Here is a 22,826-nt window from a genome sequence, read left to right as displayed (position 1 = left end):
AGCTCAAAGACACTTTCGAGAGCTGCACAGAGAGGACCAAAGAGGGGAAAAGGATGCCTTTCAAAGGCAGAAATCTGGTTCCAAGTCAACAGTGTTTCTACCTCCTCCAAGTGTGCTTTGTGATAATAAAGTTTCTGATAAGCTGTGTACAAATCACACTTCTATAAATTGGGTCCTACTTCCCCCATGATTTACACTTTCATTTATGTGCTGATTTATCATCATTTCTTCCCCTGGCACCCATCCTTATGACTTGCTTCTTAGTTCTAGACTCCCTGGCAGATAATTAATGAGCTCTTAATATGGCTTTATGGGCACCGTAGGGAACGCACTATTTAAAGTTGCCTTTTTTTTTTTGGTAAAGTGAAGAATCCCTTTGTCAAGCAAAAACAAACAAACAAAAAAAACAAAACAAAAAAACAAAGAAAACCCCTACACACATCACATGCATTTGGCAAATGTTGCCCTTTTGAACTTGTGGATTGTTTAAAGGCAGTTCAAGAAGTTTGCTTGAATTGGGACATGATACTCTAGAGGTGTAGCTACCTAGCCATCCCTAAAAGTATTCAGGGTGGGAAAGGGAGTCTTATTAAAACTTTTAATTAACTGATATTCTTTTCTTCACTTGTTAAAAATATTTATTGAACACTTACTATGTGCTAGGCCGCAAGCTGGAGATACCATGGTGAGCAAGATACACATGGCTTTTGTGCTTGTGGTGTTGCTCACAGCCTGTTGAGGGAGACAGATAGTGAGCAAATAATTGTTTCATTATGTTTCTGATAAATGCTACCAAGGGACCAAAGGGGGAAGCCTGAGCTAGATTGGAGAGGAAGAGTGGCCAGGGAATTGATAGTTAAACTGAGCTTCAAGGATGTGCTAGAATTAACACAGGGATAGGGCACTCCAGACAGAACAAAATGTGCAAAGGTCTTGAGGAGAGAAAGAGCCCAGCCCTTTTGAGGGACTGGGAGAAGGACTCTGGGTGGAGCAGAGTGATGGAGGCCGAGAGCGGGAGAGGATAAGCCTGTCAAATAAATGTGGGCACCATGGTGACAGTTCTTACGGACTAAGTGTTTTGAATTGTATCCTTAGAGCAATGAAGAAATTATTAACAGTTCCAGGCAGGGAAGTGACATGCTCAGATGTACCTTTTAGAGAGAGAATTTTGTGTCCACTATGGGAATGGATTGGAGGAGATAGGAAGGGATCAGGAGGACCCGTCAGGAGCCCATGGCCTTTGTCCAGGATAAAAGAGGTGGTGTTCAGTGGTTGTTTCCATTAGGCACAACCCGCAGGAGAACTGGGTAGTGAGTGTTAGGGTTTGACTCAGTCCATTTCACAAAAGAGAGAAGAGAGATGCAGTAGTTCAAGAGCAGTTAGCAGACTGCCTCCTCTTAGCAACAGGGGCCCACTGCTGAGTGAAGCATCTTCATCCAGCCGTTGGCACTACCCCAGGTCAGTCCTAGCTTCCCCAGGGCACGCACAGATGGCAGCATCACCAACAGCTCTTCTGACGTCCACCCAGTCGGCTTTAGAGAGAGGACTTTCCTCAAGAGCTCTGACTTGGAACTGGGATCAGAATGATGGTCTCTGTACTTGGGCTTGATAAGGAGACTCTTCCCGAAGCAGTCTCCAACCTTCAAGGGAGTGTTCAAATGTTCAGGGCCCCCAGAGCTTATCTTCATGGCCCCTCCATCAGCCACCAGCCAGGAAGGAGTTTTTAAATGTCAGTGGGCAAAGGAGTCCTTGGGTGGGTGGGTGGAGGAATCTTCCCCAAAAGGTAGGTTCTTGGACCCTCTTTCCAGGGATTCTCTTTCTGGTTTGTGGCTTGGAAATCTGCATTTCTTAATAGGCTATACACATCCCCTCCCCATCATTTCTAATTCAGGTGGTCTTTAAATCAGTTTAAAACTCTGGGAATCTTTGTCCAGCAACTTAGGCCTCCAGGACGCTGGCTTGCCTGAACTCAGCAAAACATGGTCTCTCTTTCCAGGCAGTCACTAATGCTTTGGAAGTTCAAGAGACTGGGTGGGATTCATGAAATGGGGGATGGCTTGGGAGCCAAGACTAAACCTTCCTGCTCCCCCAGATTGCCTAATTATGAGACTTGTCAGACGGTTTGTAAACCTGCCCATTATTCTCCAGAGATTCTGATTCAGTGTGGCCAGATTACCAGGAAGCTTGTGAATTTAGCTGGTGCCTTAGGTGATCCTTATGATTGACAGGCTGGAGACCTTAGTTCTGGAGGCTCATGGATGGCTCTGGACCTCAGGGCCTACAGGGAGCCCCAGTTATTCTCTGGGGACCTCCAGGATCCCCAGGTGTCCTCAGGTTCTTTGGTTCTGAGAATTTTGCTGGACCCTGGGTGGGGTCTGATACATCCTCTGGCTTTGCAGCCAAGCCCAGGGAAGGACCATTGGAGGCAGCCATTTCAGGCTCAGGATACCCAGCCGACATACATCATCCGTTGCTGAGGGCCATCCCAATCACAGCTTCTGCAAATCTGGGAAGTGAGTAGTTTCACATCTATACACATTGGAGGCTGGCAAATCTGAAATTTATAGGTGGCTGTCAGATTGCATTCTCTTGGGCAACAGCTGATGCTGTACTCCATTGGTGGGATTTCTTTTTCCTCTGAGAAATTTCAGTTTTGCTCTTAAGGCTTTCAACTGACTGGATCATGTCTACCCAGATCATTGAGGATAATCCCTTTTACTTAAAGTCAAACTGATTGCAGATACTAGACATATGTACAAAACATCTTTGCAGCAACATCTAGACTGGTATTTAATTGAGTAACTGTAGCCTGGCCAAGGTTGACACATCATAAGGGAGCTTGAAATGAGGCCCATATTCTGGGTTGAGAGGAGAGCGTGGGCCAGGTTAGAAGGAAAGTAGAACATGTGAGTAGAGTGCCTAGGGCAGAGACTTGGCAGACCTGGGTGGTCCAGAAGGAAGCGGAACTTCCAGCTAGTGGCCGACAGCCCAGGGAGTAGACTAGGGGATGAGTGGATGTCCATTGGCTGGCAGGGAAGCAGGCAGGCATTGATAACTGTAATCCTAGGATTCTCCCTCATTATTCATTATTCCATTGGTCATGTTAATGGCTATGTTACGATAGGTTAATGTTGGTTGGCTTTCTATTGTCCAGGGATGGAAAATTCAATCTTGAGCAATGTCCTGCCTTAGGGATTGGTATGGAGTATTCTAATAAAGATTAAAGGGAGAATGTTGACAGGTAACCTTTTATTTGTGTGTGGAGCTCTCTGAAAAACTTAGATATCAAAAGGACATATAAACAGCAGAAAAGTGACAAACAAACAAACAAAAAACCCTTATTCCCCAACTCAAAAGAGTAGACCTGAACTTAAAATTTCGTGCTGGTTGCTGGGTGCTGAGTACTTGCTATGCACCAGGAACTCTGCTAAGCAGTTTGGTTACATTTTCTCATTCAGTATTCACAACAACCCTCTGATGTAGATATGATGATTTCTTCCATTTAGAGAAAGGGAAATTGAAGTCCTGAGAGGTTAGGAAACTTCCCCAAGGTCATGTGGTTACTACATGGTGGATCTGGGACACAAACCCAAGTTGGTCTGACTCTAGAGCCTCTGCTCCTGTCTCACTTCATCTAAAGCCTAGAAGAGCCAAAGCTTCAGAAACATTCTAAAGACAACTAAAAAGAGCTTTTCACTACCATTTGGGGGGAAAATGGATGAACAAGGGAAGGACTGCTTGGGGGACATTTTAACAGATGAGAGAGAAAGCAGAGTTCCTTGATTGTTGTTTGAATTCTGACTTGTCTACCAGGGAGAATGATCTTGCTATGGGAAAAAAAGTAGAATAAAGGAGAGGGAGTCAGGGCCCAGTGTGGGTGTGAAGGCAGGAAGCTATGCATGGTTCATAGGCATGAGCTCAAGTCTGCAGGCTTGATGAAATTCTACTTGCAGGTCTGTTGGAACTTGAAGGCATAAAATCTATGTGCTGCTTGCTTCATAGGATACAGAGATGCTACTTTTTAACCTTTCCCTTCCCTTTTGTCTGGTATCTGCTCCTTCTCAAGATATGATACTTGTATGGGCATATTTTTTTCTCTTTCTCCACATTTGTTCCTTGAGAGCCCTTTGGCATACGAAGCATATGTCAAACACGAAGGGTATATACACATACATGGCAAAGGTCTTAATGAGCTAAGTGTGAAAATGCCCCCCCCCCATTTGTCCTTCTTATATGAGCACTACCCCTAAAAGAATGGTGTAAAGCAGAAATAATTCATGTAACAAGGAACAAAAAATAAGCTTTTATTGCTCATGTGTCTTGAGCTGGGTCAGGGTATGCTGGATGGCTCTGCTAATCTTGGCTATGTTCGCTCACGTGTCTGGGGTCCATGGGGATTTGGCTGGTATAGTCTGGCTTAGTTAGGCAGGGTCAATCAGGGTGATATGGCTCTTCTTCATTGGTTTCTCACTCTTGCACACCAGTCTAGGCATGTTTTCATGGTGGTGCCAGAGGCACAAAAGCGTAAGCAGAAACATTAAGACCTGAGTACTTGGAACTAGCACACACACCTCTGCTGCATTCTGTTGGCCAAATCAAGTCATAAGTTCAGCCCAGAATCAAGAGGTGGGAAGATAGACTCCACCTCTTTAATAAGAGGAACCAGAAAGTTATATGGCAGAGGAGCCGTGAATGCAGGTGATCTCCCACAGGTATCTGCTTTGTGCCAAGCATTGCTTTAGGAGTATAAGGGTAAGTAGTCCTGTCCCACACTTGGGTTTTCTAGTTTGGTGAGACCAGTACTGTCAATACCGAGTCATTCCTTGGGCTGCAGGGGAAGTTTTGGCTAATGCATGAGTTTTTAGTGTGTTCTTGATCCGTGCTGGGCACATCTTTTTTTTACCATCCACTACTCATGTGTATACCTATGGGCCAACTATAGCAAATAGTTCTCCAAAGTGGAGAGCAAAACCCTCTGAGATTTGTCCCAATAAACATTCCTATTCAGCAATTGCTGGCCATTGTCTCACTATTTTTCTTAGAACTGTCAGAGAAGAGGGAGAAATTCCTTGGTGTATGTGAGTGGGGCAGGGGAGGGAAGGTGAGACAGGGGGAATACCAGGAAGATGCAGTGAAAGTCAGTAACTCAGATCTCTTCTTCCCCCAAAGATAGACCTGATGAATCACACCGCTGATTCTCCCCTGTGATGTTTCCTTGACTGAAACACAGTTGTTGGCAATATTCATTCTAATTCTGTAAGAACAGCAACCCGGTTTGCTCACTTTTTTCTATATACCAAATGCCTTACGCAGTGACATGGTAGGCATTCTTTAAATGTTTTTTTATTGAGTACAAAAAGGAGGGGTGATTGAAGACTGACTATAGACAGATTTTGAAGTTTTCAAAGGAGGAGGTAGGTTGTTGTAGATGCTACCAGCCAGTGAATTTGACACTAGTGAATGGTGCAGTGTCAGATGGAATTATTAAACATATCACTTATGAGGCAGTGGAAAAGGAAGCTGGGATTGTTGGGAGCCAGAATGGGTTCACCAAGAACTGGTCGTGTTGAACCAATTCTAATTCCTTTTATGATTAAATTATTGTGCTGTTGTAACAGCCTGGAGGAATGAAGTGCATGATGCCCAGCAAGGCAGCTGGCATGATATTTTATAAAACTCCCATAGTCAACAGGGTGAAACAGGGGTTGGATGAGTTAACAGGTTGATTTACAATCGAATGTTTAACCACATATGAAGATCTTCTACTAAAGTCAATTTTATTTTTTTGGAGCGGAAAAGGGAAGTTTCTCCACCAGCACATTGTAGGGCTCTCTTTTCCTTCTCTTGTTAGAATTTACCAATGGCTGAGATACAGTTGTAGTGGGCAAACCTGTTAAATTTCCAAAGGATTCAAAGCTGGAAGGAAGGGGCTTATATATTGGATGACAGAGTAAGGATTCCACATCATGTTGACAGACCAAGATGATGGGCTGAAACTAAAAGATGAATTTGAATAGGAATAAATTTACAGCCGAGAATGGACCTTGAAGAGTAATTTGCAGAGGTATGAGATAGCAGAGCCCCAGCTTAACAACAGCACACAGTCAATTAGAGCTGATTCTGTGACATGGTAAAGGAAAAGCTCTATGCCTAAGCTGAATTAATAGAAGCAGAGAGTTAAGATCAAGGGAGATTATAGTCCCCCTGTCTCTTGAATTTATCATACCACAGCCATTCAATAAGACATCTAAGTACCTCCCTGTATCAAGGTCTTAGCGGGGCACTTTACTTGTTAAATAAATTGGTGTGAGTTACAAGGAATTCCTACCTCCTGACATAAAATGTTTCAGAAAGCCCCTAGCTTAGAGCTGGGCACTCAGCAGCCGCCATGCAAACGCCGGGATGCACAGTATGGCCCAAGCCCTTATTTTTAGCCTGTGGGGTCAATTTCCCTTTTACTCTTTCACTGTTTCTAATCCCAAGCCCCATCTTACAAGTAAATGGACTTATTTGTTTTGAATTTTCTTGTTTTATTAGTCAGCATTCCTTTAATGGCTCATTTGATAGCATGAGGGCTCCGTGTCTATTCCTGTTTATCCCTTTATCTCTCTTCTTTTTGGATGTTGGTGTCATTCTCTCCTACGGTAGAGAGCTTATTCCATATTTTTGTGGGAAATAGTCAGAAGGAGCTCAAGATTCCATTATTCCTATGGCTCATAATTTTAGAGCAAGAGAAAGACCTCCTGGTGTTTATATATCAGAGAAAACCGATTGGTCTGACTTAGGCCATACAGTCACTCTGGAACCGGTCACTTCTGAGTGTTCACCCTTATAATGGCAGTAAGGTGTGTGTATATATGTGTGTTGGTGTGGGGGGTCCTTTGAATAGTAATTTCGGCTCCATGTAAACCATATGCAATTTCCCACAGCAAAGAGCAGGGGTACTATACCCAAAGAAATGGGGAACATAGGCTAGGAGGACAGCATATCTATAACTCTTTTCCTGAAGAAATGACTAAGGTATGTGTGGGTAGGAGGAGGAAGAAGAAACATGGCTGAGGGGTCCCTTCATCTTCAAATGTGCTAATCAGCTCCTGAATTAAAGGAGGCAGAGTAGCTGCAGTTCCTTTTGATCAAGCATTATTTTAACACTATAGCAGAGGACAGCTTTAGATTCAGGCTGAGATTTGCTGCTGCCTTTTCCCTGCTTGAATTTGGGGTTTGTACTCTCTACCTCTCTTTTCCTGTTGTTTGAACGTGTGAAGGAACATCCTGGGGGATGCCTGATGTCCTCAGGTGAAAAATCCTAACAAGGAACATAGTAACGTTGCCCTGGTAATTTGCGAGGAAGTCCTGGATCTGTTCTGCAGATGGTCCAGAGAGAAACAGGAAAAGGCACACTCACGTTCAGCTCAGCTCCGTTTCTGTCTCTGTTTGCCAAGACTGATCATTTTGAAGGCTCCCACAGAGCAGAGAAAAGGGGACTTTTCCAGCCTCATGTTTCCTTGACTGATGGAGGAGCTGGAGGACCTATTGTGGGGTTATGTACTCCCTGTGAGTGGATGAGAGCATGGATTTGTGGCTCTAGAGAATCTGATGCTCAGACTAATTTGCACACCAGCGTCCCTGAGGCCCTTCCAAACCATCACATCCTCTGCCTCTTGATTACCTGGACTGACAAGGGAATGCTGTGTGGGCACCCAACAAAGTCGTTAATCTTGATGTCACCTGTTTTGGCTGTGGACTTCACTCTAGGGCTTGAGAGTCATTTTGCAGGAAATATTCAATCCTAATGATGTTTATCGTGACTGATATTAGAATGGGTGAGTTCTATAAGTGCCGTCAAGCCAGATGGCCTGGGGTTGGAAATTATTTGGTATCAGAAAATTGGCCTTCAATGAAAAGGTCACTGCAGATTATACACAAAATAAGTGAGCCATGGGAGATTTGGAGTGATTATTTGTACTCAAGCTTAGGTCCACAAATGCCACCTTTTTATTTATTTTTTTCCTGCTCCTTGAAAAGCTATACATCATTTGCCTTTCCATTTATCTGTGAGATATTAGGAGTGAAAATCCACTGCAATTTATCTACTATAAATTCTAAGAACCCATCATACCTCATTGTCCCTAAGCTGAGAAGAAAGGTATACAGTCAGGTATTTTCATATTTTTTACCTTAATATAGATTTTACATGTGGATCTCTAATATTTATAGATTCATGTAAGTGCATAAAATATATTATAGGGATATATTAATATATATGCATTTAAAAATATACTTCATATATGCAATATATATTTTAAATAAATGGCATATATTTTATTTTCTTGCAGCCCTGTGAGATAGATATCATTATCCTCATTTTTATAAATGAAGAAACAGAAGAAATTAGGTAACTTTCCCAAGATCATGGGGTCAGTAGGGGTTCTCAGATGCAAATAATAGAAACCAATCCTGATTAATTTCAGCAGAAGATAAAATATCAAAATGGTATTAGGCAGCAGCATCTCCAGGACGACTGGGGATAGAGGTCTAGAGACCACACAGCCAGGAATAACACTGCCAATGACCCCACTCCTGCTCCCTGAGGTCCGAACCCCAAGATGTGTCCTGCTCACATAACACCAGAGAAAGATACAGAGAGAGAGAGCCTTGGCCACTGCAGCCTCAGGAAGACAGATGAAGCTGAGGCTGCTGCCTCTTTTAGAATGGGGGCCTCAGACTCTGCTTCTTTGGCAGACCTGCTTCCATTTCCAAGTTTGGGTATGTGAGTCTGATGGGAGGCTTTTTTTTTGAAAGGAAAACACATTTTTAAATGGGAAAAAATCAGGTCTCATACACGAATTCCAAAACTTGGGGAAGTTCAAGGTTATTATGTAGTCAATTGTTAGAGAGGCGATGTACTATAATCAACAACAAAAAAGGACAAATAATATTGGTTGGAGGGAGGGATGTCTAGGTGGCTCAGTTGGTTGGGCATCTGCCTTCGGCTGAGGTCGTGATCCCAGAGTCCTGGGATCAAGTCCCTCATCAGGTTCCTGGCTTGGTGGGGAGCCTGCTTTTCCCTTTTCCCACTGCTCCCCCTGCTTGTGTGCTCTCTCTCTCTCTCTGTCTGACAAATAAATAAAATCTTAAAAAAACATATTGGTTGGGGGGAACCATGAGAGTTTTGGGCTTGTGACAAAGTGGAACATCACAGGGCATCCTTGCTGAAAACAGTTCCACAAAGTAACCACTTATATGTTTTTAATTTTTTCAACCACACAGGTAGCTCATGAACATTAAAAAAAAAATTAAACATTACAAACATGCCTCAAATGGCCTTGACCATTGCCAGCAGCCCCTAGGGAATTCCTCCATATGCAACGCCATCACTCTTCTTAGTATAGATCCTTTTAAACCTTTTCGTATGTGTCTTCACCCAAAGCTTCTATCACAGACAATGGGTAGTATTGTTTAGTGTGTGTGTTTCCTTCAGCACCATGTCTTAGAGACCCTTCCATATTGGGACGTCCAGATTTACCTCATAGTTTGTGTACTGCATAGCATTTCATGATACGACCACATACAGCAGTTTGCTCTGACAGTCCCCAGCTGATATACATCTAGGACATCTGTGGTTTTTGCTATTGCCAACAACGTTCCAGTGAACATCCTTGAACGTGTCTCTTTGTGGACTCTGTGTTTCTCCAGGGTGGCTATGAAAAGTGAAATTGCTGAGTCACAGGGGATGCACATTTAAATGTTAATAGATCCTGGCAAATTGCCCTGGAAAGCTCCTGTACGAAATTATGCTCCCACTTGCAGTTTTGAGAGAACCATTTCCCCACATCAATGACATTAGCAGACTTCTTAATTTTTGCCCATGTGAAGTGCTTTTTAATTTGCAAGTCCCCGAACACTGGTAATGATGAACATCTTTTTGTGTATTTGTTCACCATTCGTATTTCCTCTTTTGTGTATGTTCTATTCCTGTTCTTCCGCATCAGTGTCCTATTGTATTTAATTTGTCGACTTATGAGGACAGGAATGGTCTGTCCTGTCCCTTGTTGTATCTCCTATGCCCATCACAGTGTGTTATGAAGTAATTGCCCAAATACTTGTTGAAATAATCCAAGTGAGTCATCATAACCTTTAACCTAAGCATGACTTTGTACTTTTTTTCAAAGACACAGTCTGAAATCTCTTTCTCAGGAGTGAGTGTTAAAGCAGAGTATTAGGCCTTTTATAGAAAAATCAGACCCCAATTACTTTTGCTGATAGATGTCCTAGAACATGAAGTCAAAGCCCTCTAGGCACCTTAGAATTCACTCAAGCTTGTGTGGGGCTAAGATGGCCCTGCACGGTGGTTTTTCTGACCATCACTTTTGCCTGATCACGACTACCCATGCATTCAACAAAATGTGTCCCCTTAACTATGTGCCTTTTGAGAGGTGCTTACTAACATTGGAAGACTAAAATACTTGAAGTACATGTCCAGAATCCTGGCTTTCCTTGAAAAACAGTAGACCTGGGAACACTGGGCCTTTTAGAAGAGGGACTTGTCTCCAGTTTACCATAATCCCTGGCTCTTTGGCTTCTGAAGACATTTGAATCTTCCCTCTCTGGTGTTCAATATAGTTGGAAGATAAAAGTAAACATATTTAAAAATAAAGAACAGAAGCGTGCCTGGATGGCTCAGTCAGTTAAGCATCTGCCGTCGGCTCAGCTCGTGATCTCAGGGTCCTAGTGATGTAGTTTTGGAATATAGGTGAAGTTCGGTGGGGTGAGGTCCAGAGCTGACCACCAAGAAAGAATTCTTGAGATGTCTTTGGTGCAAAATGGTGGTTTTATTAAAGCACCAGGACAGGACCCGTGGGCAGAGAGAGCTGCTGCCCCGGGTTTGTGAGGTGTGGCTGATTACATACTTGGAGATGGGGGAGGTAAGGAAAAGGGAGGTTTCAAAATGATTTTTGTATGTTCAGTAGACTCATAGGATACCAGAGACCTTGCCATTGTCAAGTTTAGGTTGTTTTTCCTTCTAATAAGGCATTAACAGTAAGATAGTTGGGAGCTTCCTGGAGGAACATTACACTCTGCCCACTTGAAGTGTCTGTCAACGGGCTGCAGGTTATAAGGATATTTAATTATATCTACATTTCCTTCTAGAAGCTAGGTTATTGATAGAAATGCTTTATTCTTGTAGATTGCTAAGACATTTGTAAACTGAGGGAGACTCACGTCTTGTAGGATTGTGATCTCTATAAGTTAACTATTTGTTTTTCCTTTCCTTAGCTTTTGGGCAGCCAGGAGTGCATGAGGAATGTCACATGTATCCCATGGGCGGGGGGTTGTGGGGTGTCAGCTTCTGCTTTGTCCTCAGCTTGCCTTCTGTTCCCTCTTCACTAGGATCAAGCCCCTTGTTGGGCTCCCTGCTCAGCAGGGAGTCTGCTTCTCCCTTGATCTCTGCCCCTCCCCCTGCTCGCTCTCTGTCTCTATCTCTGTCTCCAATCAATCAATCAATCAATCAATCAAATCTTTTAAAAAAATAACAGAAAATCAAAACTCCAAGGCAATGTGGGATGAGTATCACCTGGGTGATGTCATATGGACTTTCAGAAGGATTCTGGAGGAAGAAAGGGCCTTGCAGGCTGGAGTGGTCACAACAGACATATTGTGAATTAGCTGGGCCTTGAAGGGTGGGCAGACCTTGCTGGGTGAGGAAGGGGTGAGAGGGAAGGAAGGCCAGAGCAGTATCAGCAGAGGTTCAGGTAATACTGAAGAGGCTGTTGTGGCGAGTGTGGGCATTTCCTTACCTGAAATTCCCAAAGACAAGGAGCATTCCTGTTGTTCAGGATGGCCTTGAAACCTGCAAAGTGGAGTGGGAAATTTTATTTGCATTTTTCCCCAAATGACTTGTACAGGGAGATATAGGGAGATAATGTTAGAGATGTGATTTGGGGACAGGCCATAGAGGGCTTTGGCTTCCCAGGAAAGAGTCTTTGTCCTGTAGGTGATGGGGCGTCTTTGAATTTAACTTAGAAGGTGATTTCAGTTATATACAGGGTGTCGTAACAGCGACCATTTATTACTACTTTTTATGTTCCTCACACTATGCTGAGCTTTTTTAAAAAAATTGAGGTGAAATTCACATAACATAAAATTAATCATTTTGAAATGTACAGTTCTGTGGCATTTAGTACATTCACAATGTACTAACCACCACCTCTATCTAGTCCCAAGATGTTTTCGTCATCCTAAAAGGAAAACCCATTACCATTAAGCAGTCATTCCCTATTCCCTCCTCCTCCCCTAACCCCACTAGTCTGCTTTCTGTTTCTGTCTATCCTGGGTTTTTAACTATCTGATTTATCTATCCTGGATATTTCATATAAATGGAGTCATACAATATATATCCTTTGGTTCCTGGCTTCTTTTACTCAGTGTAATGTTTTTGAGGGTGGCCATATTGTAGCATGCATCAGTACTTCATTCCTTCTTATGGCTGAATGATATTCCATTGTGTGGATGTGCCGCATTTTGTTTACCTATTCACCATATCATCCATTGATGGCCGTTTGGGCTGTTTCCACCCTGTAGTTATTGTGAATAGTGTGGCTATAAACATTCATGTGTGAGTATCTGAGTATTTGTTTTTAATTCTTTTGTGTAGAAGTAGAATTTCTGATTCATATGGTAATTTTATGTTCAATTTTTTGACGCTATGCTGATCTATATCTTTTCTCTTAATCTTCTCACCAACCAGTGAGGAGGGGCTATAGTTACCTCTTACAGATAAGAAATTAGAGGCAAGAAAACTGAGGTCCAGACAAGTTAAGTGGCTCTCTTAAGGTTGCATAGCTGGTAAGTGGTAGAGTTGGGATTTAAGCCTAGGACTGGGTCTGATTTTAGAACTTGAGCCCTTAACCATTATGCAACCCTGCCTCTCCTCCAGCACCTAAGGAGGATGGTATCATGCATCAAGAAATGAGTTCGTTTCCTTGCTCAGGAAAGAAAAATTTTATTCTTGCTGCAGGAATTTACCTAATGGCAAAGCTACAAAGCCACCTATTGTCTGTTGAACTGAACAAGAGTTTTATCATCAAAGGGAAAGTGAACACAGTCTCTGTGGGCACTTTTCCACTCACTTGTGCAGGCAGACATCATTGCCACCTGGAAGGAGCAGGGACACATTCTCCTAGCCTTTCCCCCTTTCAGTGTCCTTGTGGCGATCCCTTTAGTCTGTAACCACCTCTAAGCCCTTTGCCCCTAGGGGACTGGTGATTTCATTTACAGTGGAACTCTCAAGCAGCATATCTGAGTGGGAAGTTGCACAAACATCTGACTCTTCATTTCATGTATGGCTTTCCTACTGCTTGCCAGGGAGAATCCAGAATAAGTGGTGCTCATTAGGATTAATACCCATTGAATGGAAATGTGAAATTGATCACAGATAGCCCTTTTTGAAATGAGGCCCCAGGGTGACTGAGAAGTAAGACGGGAGCAAACAAAGTCTCTGTTGGGTTCATCACAACTGAGACCTGGTAACTGCTGAAAAGTGAAATTGAGCTATGAGACACATGATTGCTAGAAAGTGCCAGCATCACTGTGGGGACAGACAGGCTGCAAAATCTCTGTTGTATCTGGTACCCTAGAGAGGTACTGAAGAGCCTAGCTATATCCCAAATGCTCCCATCTTGTTCTAAAGTGGCATCTTTTCTCAGCCTACAAGGGGGGCAGGGTCACTTCAAACACCTGAGTATGTTAATAGATGGCTGCTCACCAAGGTGTGTGATATTGAAGCACAAAATTGCATGTCTAAATAACATCTTAACCCCTTTTGGTATATTGAAATCTGTTGTCCATCTCATATAAATAAAAGCCTCTGGAATGTACCATGATTTATATTTCTATGTGTGTGTCTTGATTCGTACTTAGCCATTAAGTTGGGCATCTTTCATTTGCTCTTCTAGACCCATCAGTGAGTTCTCGTGCCCTGTGGTTTCTCATTGGGTTTGGCCGATGGTAGGCACTAGCAGATTGGAGGGAAGGAAGGACAAAATGGAGTTGAGCACATTTGAATTCCTAATTCACATCCTGATGGGACACAGGTTGGTAGTGGTTGTGTTTCTCTATGGTGGGCCACAGCTCCTGTCAAGTGACCCTTTCTGAAAGCATTAGATTTTGTTCAGTTCTGGTAACCCTTCCTCCATTTGTTGTCCCTTTAATCCTAGGGGTGGTATCAGCTTCCCACTTTTTGCTAGCTCTGGGAGTCTTTGTTCCTTGTGGGTTTTCTTCAGCTGGCCCACAACTTTATAAAGAGTCCTTATAAACCCTCCCTCATCCTCTTCAGCATGCCATCTGTTTCCTGCCATGACCTTTTCCAGGACCCAATACCCAATATCTCCTGTCCCTATGGCAGGTATCTGATAGTCGATAGGATGAAGTAGGAATCCCCAGGCTGGAACAGAATACAGGTTGACTAAGCATCAAACGGTGGCACCATCATCTTGTGCCTAATGAGACTGGACCAGAGAACAGGAGTTTTGAGAACAGGGGAACGGAAGGCTGAGGAATTGTTCAGGAAATGGAAGCAGCAGAGGAAACTAGAAGAGAAGTTGCCTAGGAGGAGGCATACAGAATAGAAGAATTAAAAATAACCTTCTGACCAAAGTCATTAACCAGTAGCAACTTGAGGGCCATTTGGTGAGATGATCTGTGGATTTCAGCTAAGCATGTGCTGCTCACTTTCATATGTGCCCTTATTGCTAGAGTAACTTTTCCCTTTTCTTTGTATATCTTGAGAGAGGGCACCTTCCATGTGCACATAACTAGGCCATCTCCCATCTTTTCATTCAAGGATGAGCTCCTTGCTGGTTCCTGGAATGACCCAAGTCATTTCTTACTTCTGTCCTTTCTCACTCAAATAGTTCCCTTTGGCAGCTTTTCCACCATGGTAATTCTTAGTCTTTCTTTAAGACTTGCTCAACTATGATAATTGTTAGTCTTTATTTAAGATTGCCTGAGAGACTCAGGAAGCCTTACCTACTCCCTGGTCTGATGGAGATGCCCTTCTGTACTCCCACAGCATCATCCTAGTCTTCTCCCCTACTCCCCCACTGCTGCAACCTGAAATCTGTCTAGTAGGATTTTGGTTCTACTTACCTGTGCAAGAAGTAGCTGAGTAATTGTGATTAGGGGAAAGAACATTAAAAATTCAAATATTTTGGGGCACCTGGGTGGCTCAGTTGGTTAAGCGACTGCCTTTGGCTCAGGTCAGGATCCCGGAGTCCCAGGATCGAGTCCCACATCGGGATCTCTGCTCAGCGAGGAGTCTGCTTCTCCCTCTGACCCTCTCCCCTCTCATGCTCTCTCTCACTCACTCTCTCTCTCTTAAATAAGTAAATAAAATCTTAAAAAATTCAAATATTTTGGAGATCTCTGGGGACAGTGGGATTAAAAAAAAAGACTATTGATACTTTGAGGCCCTAGAAGTTCTGAAAAATTCTATTTTATAAGGTGAAGACATATACTTCTAACTATGAAACCAAGCTCTTTATACATTCAATAAGATGGAATATATCAACATTTGGTTCAAAGGGAAGCAAAATCCCCTAGGATATAGGGGAAGGAACAAGTCTTAGGGTAAGAGGACATTTTCATCATGATCCACTAAGCTTCTTGCCTCAGGAGGGCCCAGATAAATACCTGTGATAAAACTACAGGTATCTGTTTGTCATGGTATGTGTTGGAAGTCCTCAAGACCACTCCCAGGCTTGGTTATTTGCTAGGAGGATTCATGAACTCAGCATATAGTCATACTCATGGTTATGATATATTACAGCAAAGGTTACAAAGCAAAATCAGCATAGGGGAAGCTTCATGGGGCGAAAACCAGAGGAAACCAGGCACAAGCTTACCAGAGTCCTCCCTAGTGGAGTCATAGAGCGTATGTTTAATCCCCCTAGCAGTGAGCTGTGACATGTGAAATCTTGTCTACCAGGAAGTTCATCAGAGACTCAGTGCCCAGGGTTTTTACTGGGGGTTGTCACATAAGCGCCCTCTGCCTGGCACATGCCCAAATTCCAGACTTGCTGAAGGAAAACAGGTGTTCACTCTAACCTGTATTGTTTTCACAGTTTAGGCACAGTGAGCTGTCTTCTCAATTCTGGGAATGGTGGGAACCTTCTCCAAATCCAAGTTTGCAGATGCTAGCCAAGGGCCAACCTTGAAAACAGGTCTTTCTAAGGATAACAGTCCTCAATCCTGCTATATCTGCTTTTTTTTTCCACATGGTGTAACATTGATTACCCACGGTTAAAGGAGGCATCTGTGTAGTTCCAGCAAGTAAATTTTCCTTCTCCTTAGATCCCATGAAGAATTGGGGATTCCTGGAATATCAGCTCAGATTTCTTTTTCCAGATACCTTAGCAATGATTTCCAAACCTCAAAGGCGCTGCTAACAGTTGGCTTTAATTAAATGGCTACTCATAACTCCCTTCTCCTTTGCATCCCATCCTGAGGGGCTTAAGTCCAAGTTACCAAGAGCCATCCCTGCTGCATATAAGAAGACTCATCTTTCAGGGCTTTGCCAAGAGTTAAAGCCCATGTCATAGGAGGGCTCTCCATCAAATAAACTCTTTTTAAAAAATGTCACTGGTTTTACTTTTTATTTTATTTTTTTTAAAGAGATTTTATTAACTTATTTGTCAGAGAGAGAGAGAGAGAGAGATAACGCACACAGGCCTGGGGAGTGGCAGGCAGAGGGAGAAGCAGGCTCCCCACTGAGCAAGGAGCCCGATGCTGGACTCAATCCCAGGACCCTGAGATCATGACCTGAGCCAAAGGCAGACACTTAACCGTCTGAGCCACCCAGACGTCCCAAATAAACTCTTTTTTATCTGCAGTGCTTTATATACTGCCCCTCTTCACCAAGCATCCTAGTCACACTACCCTGGTTTTTGCCCAGCCATGCTAGCTAGGGTCCTGTGCCTCCTACAGCATGTATTCCATTCTCTCTGGCAGGCCCAGCACTTGCTCATCAGATTAGGTTGAGAGTCAACCCTTGGTGTTGGTCTGGTAGCCAACAGAAGGGGTGGGAGCATTGTTTTTTAGGCACCTACCCCATTTGAAGTTATGCTTATTTTTCAAACAAGGGAAGGGGACTGTCTTCCAACAAGAGGGAGGAGGACACTTCAGCAAGTTCAGTGGGATCTTAGGGTTAAAGGTAATCAAGTGCATCTTCCCAGATATCCCCACCCCAAGTCTTGGAGTCCCACTCCTTCCCACCAGGGTCCTGACTGTAGGAATCCAAACTTCTCTGAAGTTCTTCCACAGTTAAGTGCTGTGTATTTTCTTCAGCTCTCTTTTCATGCTGAAGAATATCGGGGTTTCTTTAAATACTGCCAAGGAGGCTCTCTGACACAATTTGCTCTAAATTGTTGAATCACTGCCCGGAGGCTGTCATTTTTTTCTCTTCAATGCGTTTGTGGTATTTAGCAACAGCCACCCAAATTCACAATCCTGATGATTACTGTATCTCTTATTCCTCCTCTCCAACACTAGAGATGTTGCACAAGCCAGGGCATCCACTTCCACCTGTAGGCTGTCCTAGGTGAAAGTCTTAGCAGTTGTGCTCATGTGCCAGGGATAGAGGATGCTTCATCTAAGCAGTGATAGGCTCCTTATTGCTAGGCAGCCAATCAGTGGCCCAACTCCGGAAGCTCTTCCTTTGAGTTTGGTTCTTAAGACTGCTCCTTACACCAACTCTCTTAGGTCAGTGTAGGAGGCAGAAGAATGGCCCCAAAGATGTCCCTGTCCTAATCCCCAGAATCAGCAAGTATGTTACCTGACATGGGAAAAGGACTTTGCAGGTGTAATTAAGTGAAGGGTCTTGACATGGGGAGATTAGCCAGGATTATCAGGGGGGTTCAGTGTATTTATAAGAGTCATTATAAGAGGGATGCAGTAGGGGTCAGAGTCAGAGAAGGTGATGTGACAATGGAAGAAAAGCTTGCAGTGATACAGGGCCATGAGCCAAGGAATGCAGGCAATTTCTAGATATTGGAAAAGGCAAGGAATGGGTTGTCTCTGAGAGTCTGCAGAAGGAACACAGCCCTACCAATGTCTTGATTTAGCCCAGTGAGATCTGGGTCAGATTTCTGCCCTCCAGAACTGTAAGATAATAAATTTGCATTGCTGAAGCTGCTCACTTTGTAGTAAATTATTATAGCAGTGATAGGAAACAAATACAGTTGATTTCCCTAGAAGCAGAGCCTGAGTCAGGGATTTGGGTACATGTGATCTATTGAGAGACTGCTCTCAGGAGACTCCTGTAAGAGACTGAGGAAGACAAGATGAAGAGGATAGATAAGCAAGGGTGTGGCCCTGTGGCCTTGGCCCTTGCACAGAAGTTACACTGCAGAGTCGTTCTCTCTTGAGGCAAGGAGGCTACACTTTGATTCTGGTTTCAGGCAGCCCCTGGGTTGGTGATGGTGGTAGGGTTGGGGTGGGGGCAGCATGTCCCCTTCTAGATGACATGACTCCTGTCAGCAGAGCTTTTCTCTGAGAAGGGAGGTACCTGTGACCTGTTCGCTGCCAACACAGCAGCTGGGCATGAGTGCACAGTCCCAGTCATGGAGACCCTTGTACTGAGCAGAACTTGTACACTCCAATGAGACCACCTGATATGCCAGACCAGAGAAGTAATTAAAAAATGTAATCAGTGGTGGCTTTCCTAGCCTGATTGCTTTGGCCTCCAAATGCATTCTCAGTCTGACTTTCATAGAAGCAGTGAAGTGAATTCACCTTCCTAGTAACCAGCTACTTGGTGGCTTTGCAGATTTCAGCTGTTTTACTGAAAATTTCCAGCTTCTGTTTTAGTTTATCCAAGCAACCTTGGCTTGCCCTAGTTGATTGGTGGTCTTGCAGTTAGGATCAGGCCACTGGCACTATCACATCTGAGTGAGAAGTCCCTTGAACTAATTGACTCGCCTGGGAATTTTCGGCTGGTCTGGGACCTCCAAGGGGGCAGCGCTGGTCCTTGAATACTAATTGTTGGTTTGTCACCTGACTTGATCAACACAGGAAGTGGGACATCAGTAGACAGTCTCCAGTGGAGATAGGGTTTCAGCCTTAATTATTTTACCCCTTGACGGCACAATGAATGCATCCAAACTGATGGAAAATGGGATTCTTCACTGAGCCGCATCATGCCCCAGATCCGTAATTTGATACAAAAGCTTCACACAAATTGAAATTAAAATGAATTTTAGATGCTTCCTCCCATCAAAGCAGTTTGCACCAGCAGGCTTCTCTCTTTCATGAGCTCGCTATAGAAATAGGAGGAACTGGGCGGCTCTGCTGTTAGTGACTGTGGAAGTAACACAATCTCCCTGCTTGTCAACTGCAGGCAAGAAAATGAAATAAAATGAAAACCAATTGGAGGTCTAATTATCCTTTTCAAAATGACTTCATCCTGTAGCGTGGCCCACTGAATACATAAAAGACACCTTTCTGTTTCTTTCTTCTTTTCCCCTTGGGTATTTGGGGCCACACTAACAGAGGGGTCACACTGGGATTCAGGAGATGAGGCACTCAGCGTTTGAGTCTAATTTACCTGCTTTATAACACTTACAGAGGGAGTGGCTTTCTGCCAAGTGTTGTTGAAGCACTCCTCAGATAGTGACACATTTATTTCTCATAATGACTCGATGAGGTAGGTACTGATATTGTTGGTATTTTAGAGAAAACTAAGGAACAGAGAGGTGAAGTGATTTGCTCAGAGTTACACACCTTGTCAGCAGCACCGGAGTTGGAATCTGAACCTGGGTAGTCTGGCTCCAAGCTCAGGATCTTAATACACGATGTTCTTCCTTGTAATGAATCTGGTTGGAGTTTGGTTTTCACAAGGAAAACAAAAATCTCCCACCTGTCCTCATCGGTAGGGCAGGCCTTTGGTCACAGCAGGGGCAGGAGTGCAGATCCGGGTGTGTTCACGGCACATCCCGAGAGGGTCATCCTTGAATGTGAAGCCCCCCTTATCCTCATTCACAAAAGGGTCGTATTATGCATACCGTTCTGCTCTAGCTTCTTTCTTTTAATGTGACAACTTGGAGTGACCCAATTCTTGCTTACATCTGCCTTGTGTTTACTGAGTACACTCTCCATAATTTAACCAGAGTGCTGCTCCCAGATATTAGGTTGTTCCCGATTTTCTGTCAATAAGAGCACTGATGTGACGAGTATCCTTATGTAGCCAGGTTTGATTTTGTAAGTTTATTCCTGGGGCAGATTCCTAGCTGCGGGATTGCTGGGACAAAGGGCATACACAGTTTTAGGGGATAGCTCTTGCCTCATTTCTCTCCAGACAGTTCGCTCCCAATTCATATTGTCCCCCAAAGTGGATGGAGAGCACCTGTTTCTTCACACCTTGCCAGTACGGTGTATCAGGAAACATGGCCTATGTGATAAGTGAAAAATGCTATCTTGTTATTGTTTTGATTAATTATGAGCTCAGCTAAGCATCTCTTTATTGCTTATTGGCTAGCTGTATTTATTTTTCTGTATACTGCTTACTTGAATGCTTTGTCCATTTTTTTCCAGTTGAGTTCTTTATCTTTTTCTTACTGATTTGTAGGCACCTCCTTCATTTTTTAAAGCCTTGGAGGGCTCTAGCTCTTTAGTTTATAGCTGGCCTTGTACTCTAACCTGGAAAGACTTTGGCTGAACTAACTTTCCTCCTTTTCCTTTGCTTTTCTCCCCTTTAATCTTTATTTCCAAGTACAGTGCTATGCACCCTGTGGACACAATAAACATGTGCTGATTGACTGTTTTATTTATCTGATTTTTATGGCTTCTTGCCTCTGAAGAGCTCCACAGACTTTATAGTCATTAACTCGATAACCCTCAAAGCACTCTAGTGTGGCAGCTGTAATTACTGTCGGGGTTTTTGAGATGGTGAAACAGAAGAGCCGAGATTCTCCAGAATTATTCTTTGAGGGCCTCAGAAGGGGGTCTGGGGGTAGTTCACCCCCTTCACAAGCTCTGGACCAAAACAGTATATAAAAGGGTCCCAGTCAGAATGATTGCAGATTGGTGGTGGGCCATCACTGGGTCTACAAAGATTTCTCCAAGCCCCCTTCTCTGACTGTTCTTAGAGGGAAGTAAGACCGAATAGCAGTTATGTGTGCCTGGTTCAAGTCCTAGTTTTTCTTCTCAACAACTGTGCGGTGATGGGCAACAACAGTAACTGACATTTATTGGGCTGTTCCTGTATGCTAGACCACATGCTAAACATTTTTCACGCACTGCCTCACTTGGCCTTCAGAGAAATTTTGTGATGTGCTGAAAGGTTAAGTAACTGGCCAGCAGTGCGTGGAACTAACTGTTGCTGTGTGTAGTGGGCCGAATGGTGGCTCCAGAAAGGTATGTCTACGTCCTCATCCCCAGAACTTGTAAATGCGACCTTATTTGGAAAAAGAATCTTTGTAGATATAATCAAATTAGGGATCTTGAGATGAGATTATCCTGGAATATTTAGGTGGGCCTTGAATCCAATCACAAGCATCCTTATAAGAAACATACAGAGGAGATACAGACAGGTGAAAAGGAGGCCATGTGAGGAGTCAGTCTCCTGGTCTTTTTGTTACGTGGTTAGCGATGAATTAGCTATTTTCATTTCTTTCTGTGCATCTCCCTTTGTTTTATTTTTAATACTAACAATACTTATTGTAAACTTATCTTTTTATACTTATTATCAACTGAGAGTAAACCATACTTGTAACCTCCCAAGAGCGCTCCTAAGTCTGGTGATTCATATGGAGGACTCACAGGACTCAGTATATAGTTGGACTCATGGCTGAGACTTAGTATAGTGAAAGGATACACAGCAAAATCAGCAAAGGGAGGAAGTGCATAGGGAAAAGTCTGGAGGAAAACAGACACAGGCTTCCAAGAGTCCTCTCTTAGACGTGATGTGCTTGATTCTCCCAACAATAAGTTTTGACAACATGTGTGAAGTGTTGTCTACCATGGAATATTGTTAGAGACCCAGTGCCCATGGGTTTCATTGGGGGCTGGTCACATAGGGACCTTCGGCTTAGTATGTACCAAAATTCCAGACTCCCAGAAGAAAAGCAGATATTCAGCATGAACCATATTGTTTGTACAAACAGTTTAGGTATAGTGGGCACCTTTATCAGTTTTGGAATGGGGGGAGCCCTCCTGAGGTCCAAGTTCCGAGATGCCGGTCAAGGATAGCAAACTCAAGCCTGCTATGTTTATATTCTGTATGGCATGAAATAAAGGTTAATTACTTCTAGACGTTATTTTATTTAGTATCTTATAGGATGGAGAGTATTATTATTCATAATTCAGAGATGAAGAAACTGAGGTTGTAGGTGTTTAAGAGCCTTACCCCAGATTGTCACTGGTAGATCAGAGCATAGGCATGTTGGAACATAACCACTATGCAACAAGCCATTCCCGTTACAGGGAAGGACATTAGGGAAGGAGAAATTGTTCAAAGTGGCTCCTAACAGAGAGCATGTAGGCTGAGTTATGCTATAGCAATCCCCATATCTCAGTGACTTATAATAATCCATTTTATTTTCCATTCAAGCCTCACGTCTATCGCAGGTCAGCCTGGGGTACTGTTCTGCATTGTCCTCACTCTGGGACCCAGCTATTAGAATAACCACTGCTGCCAGTCACTGGGGTAGGAGGAAAGCACAGGTGCAGATTGTGCTCTTAAAGCTTCCAGGCGGAAGTGTGACGTACATCACATTCGTTGGTCAACACAAGCCACGGGATCTCACTGAGCTTCTCAAGGGGGTGGGGAAGTG

This window comes from Phoca vitulina, unplaced genomic scaffold (genome assembly GCF_004348235.1).
Source record: "Phoca vitulina isolate PV1807 unplaced genomic scaffold, GSC_HSeal_1.0 scaffold56, whole genome shotgun sequence".
Lineage (NCBI taxonomy): Eukaryota > Metazoa > Chordata > Mammalia > Carnivora > Phocidae > Phoca > Phoca vitulina.
Note: the sequence above shows the minus strand (reverse complement) of the source record.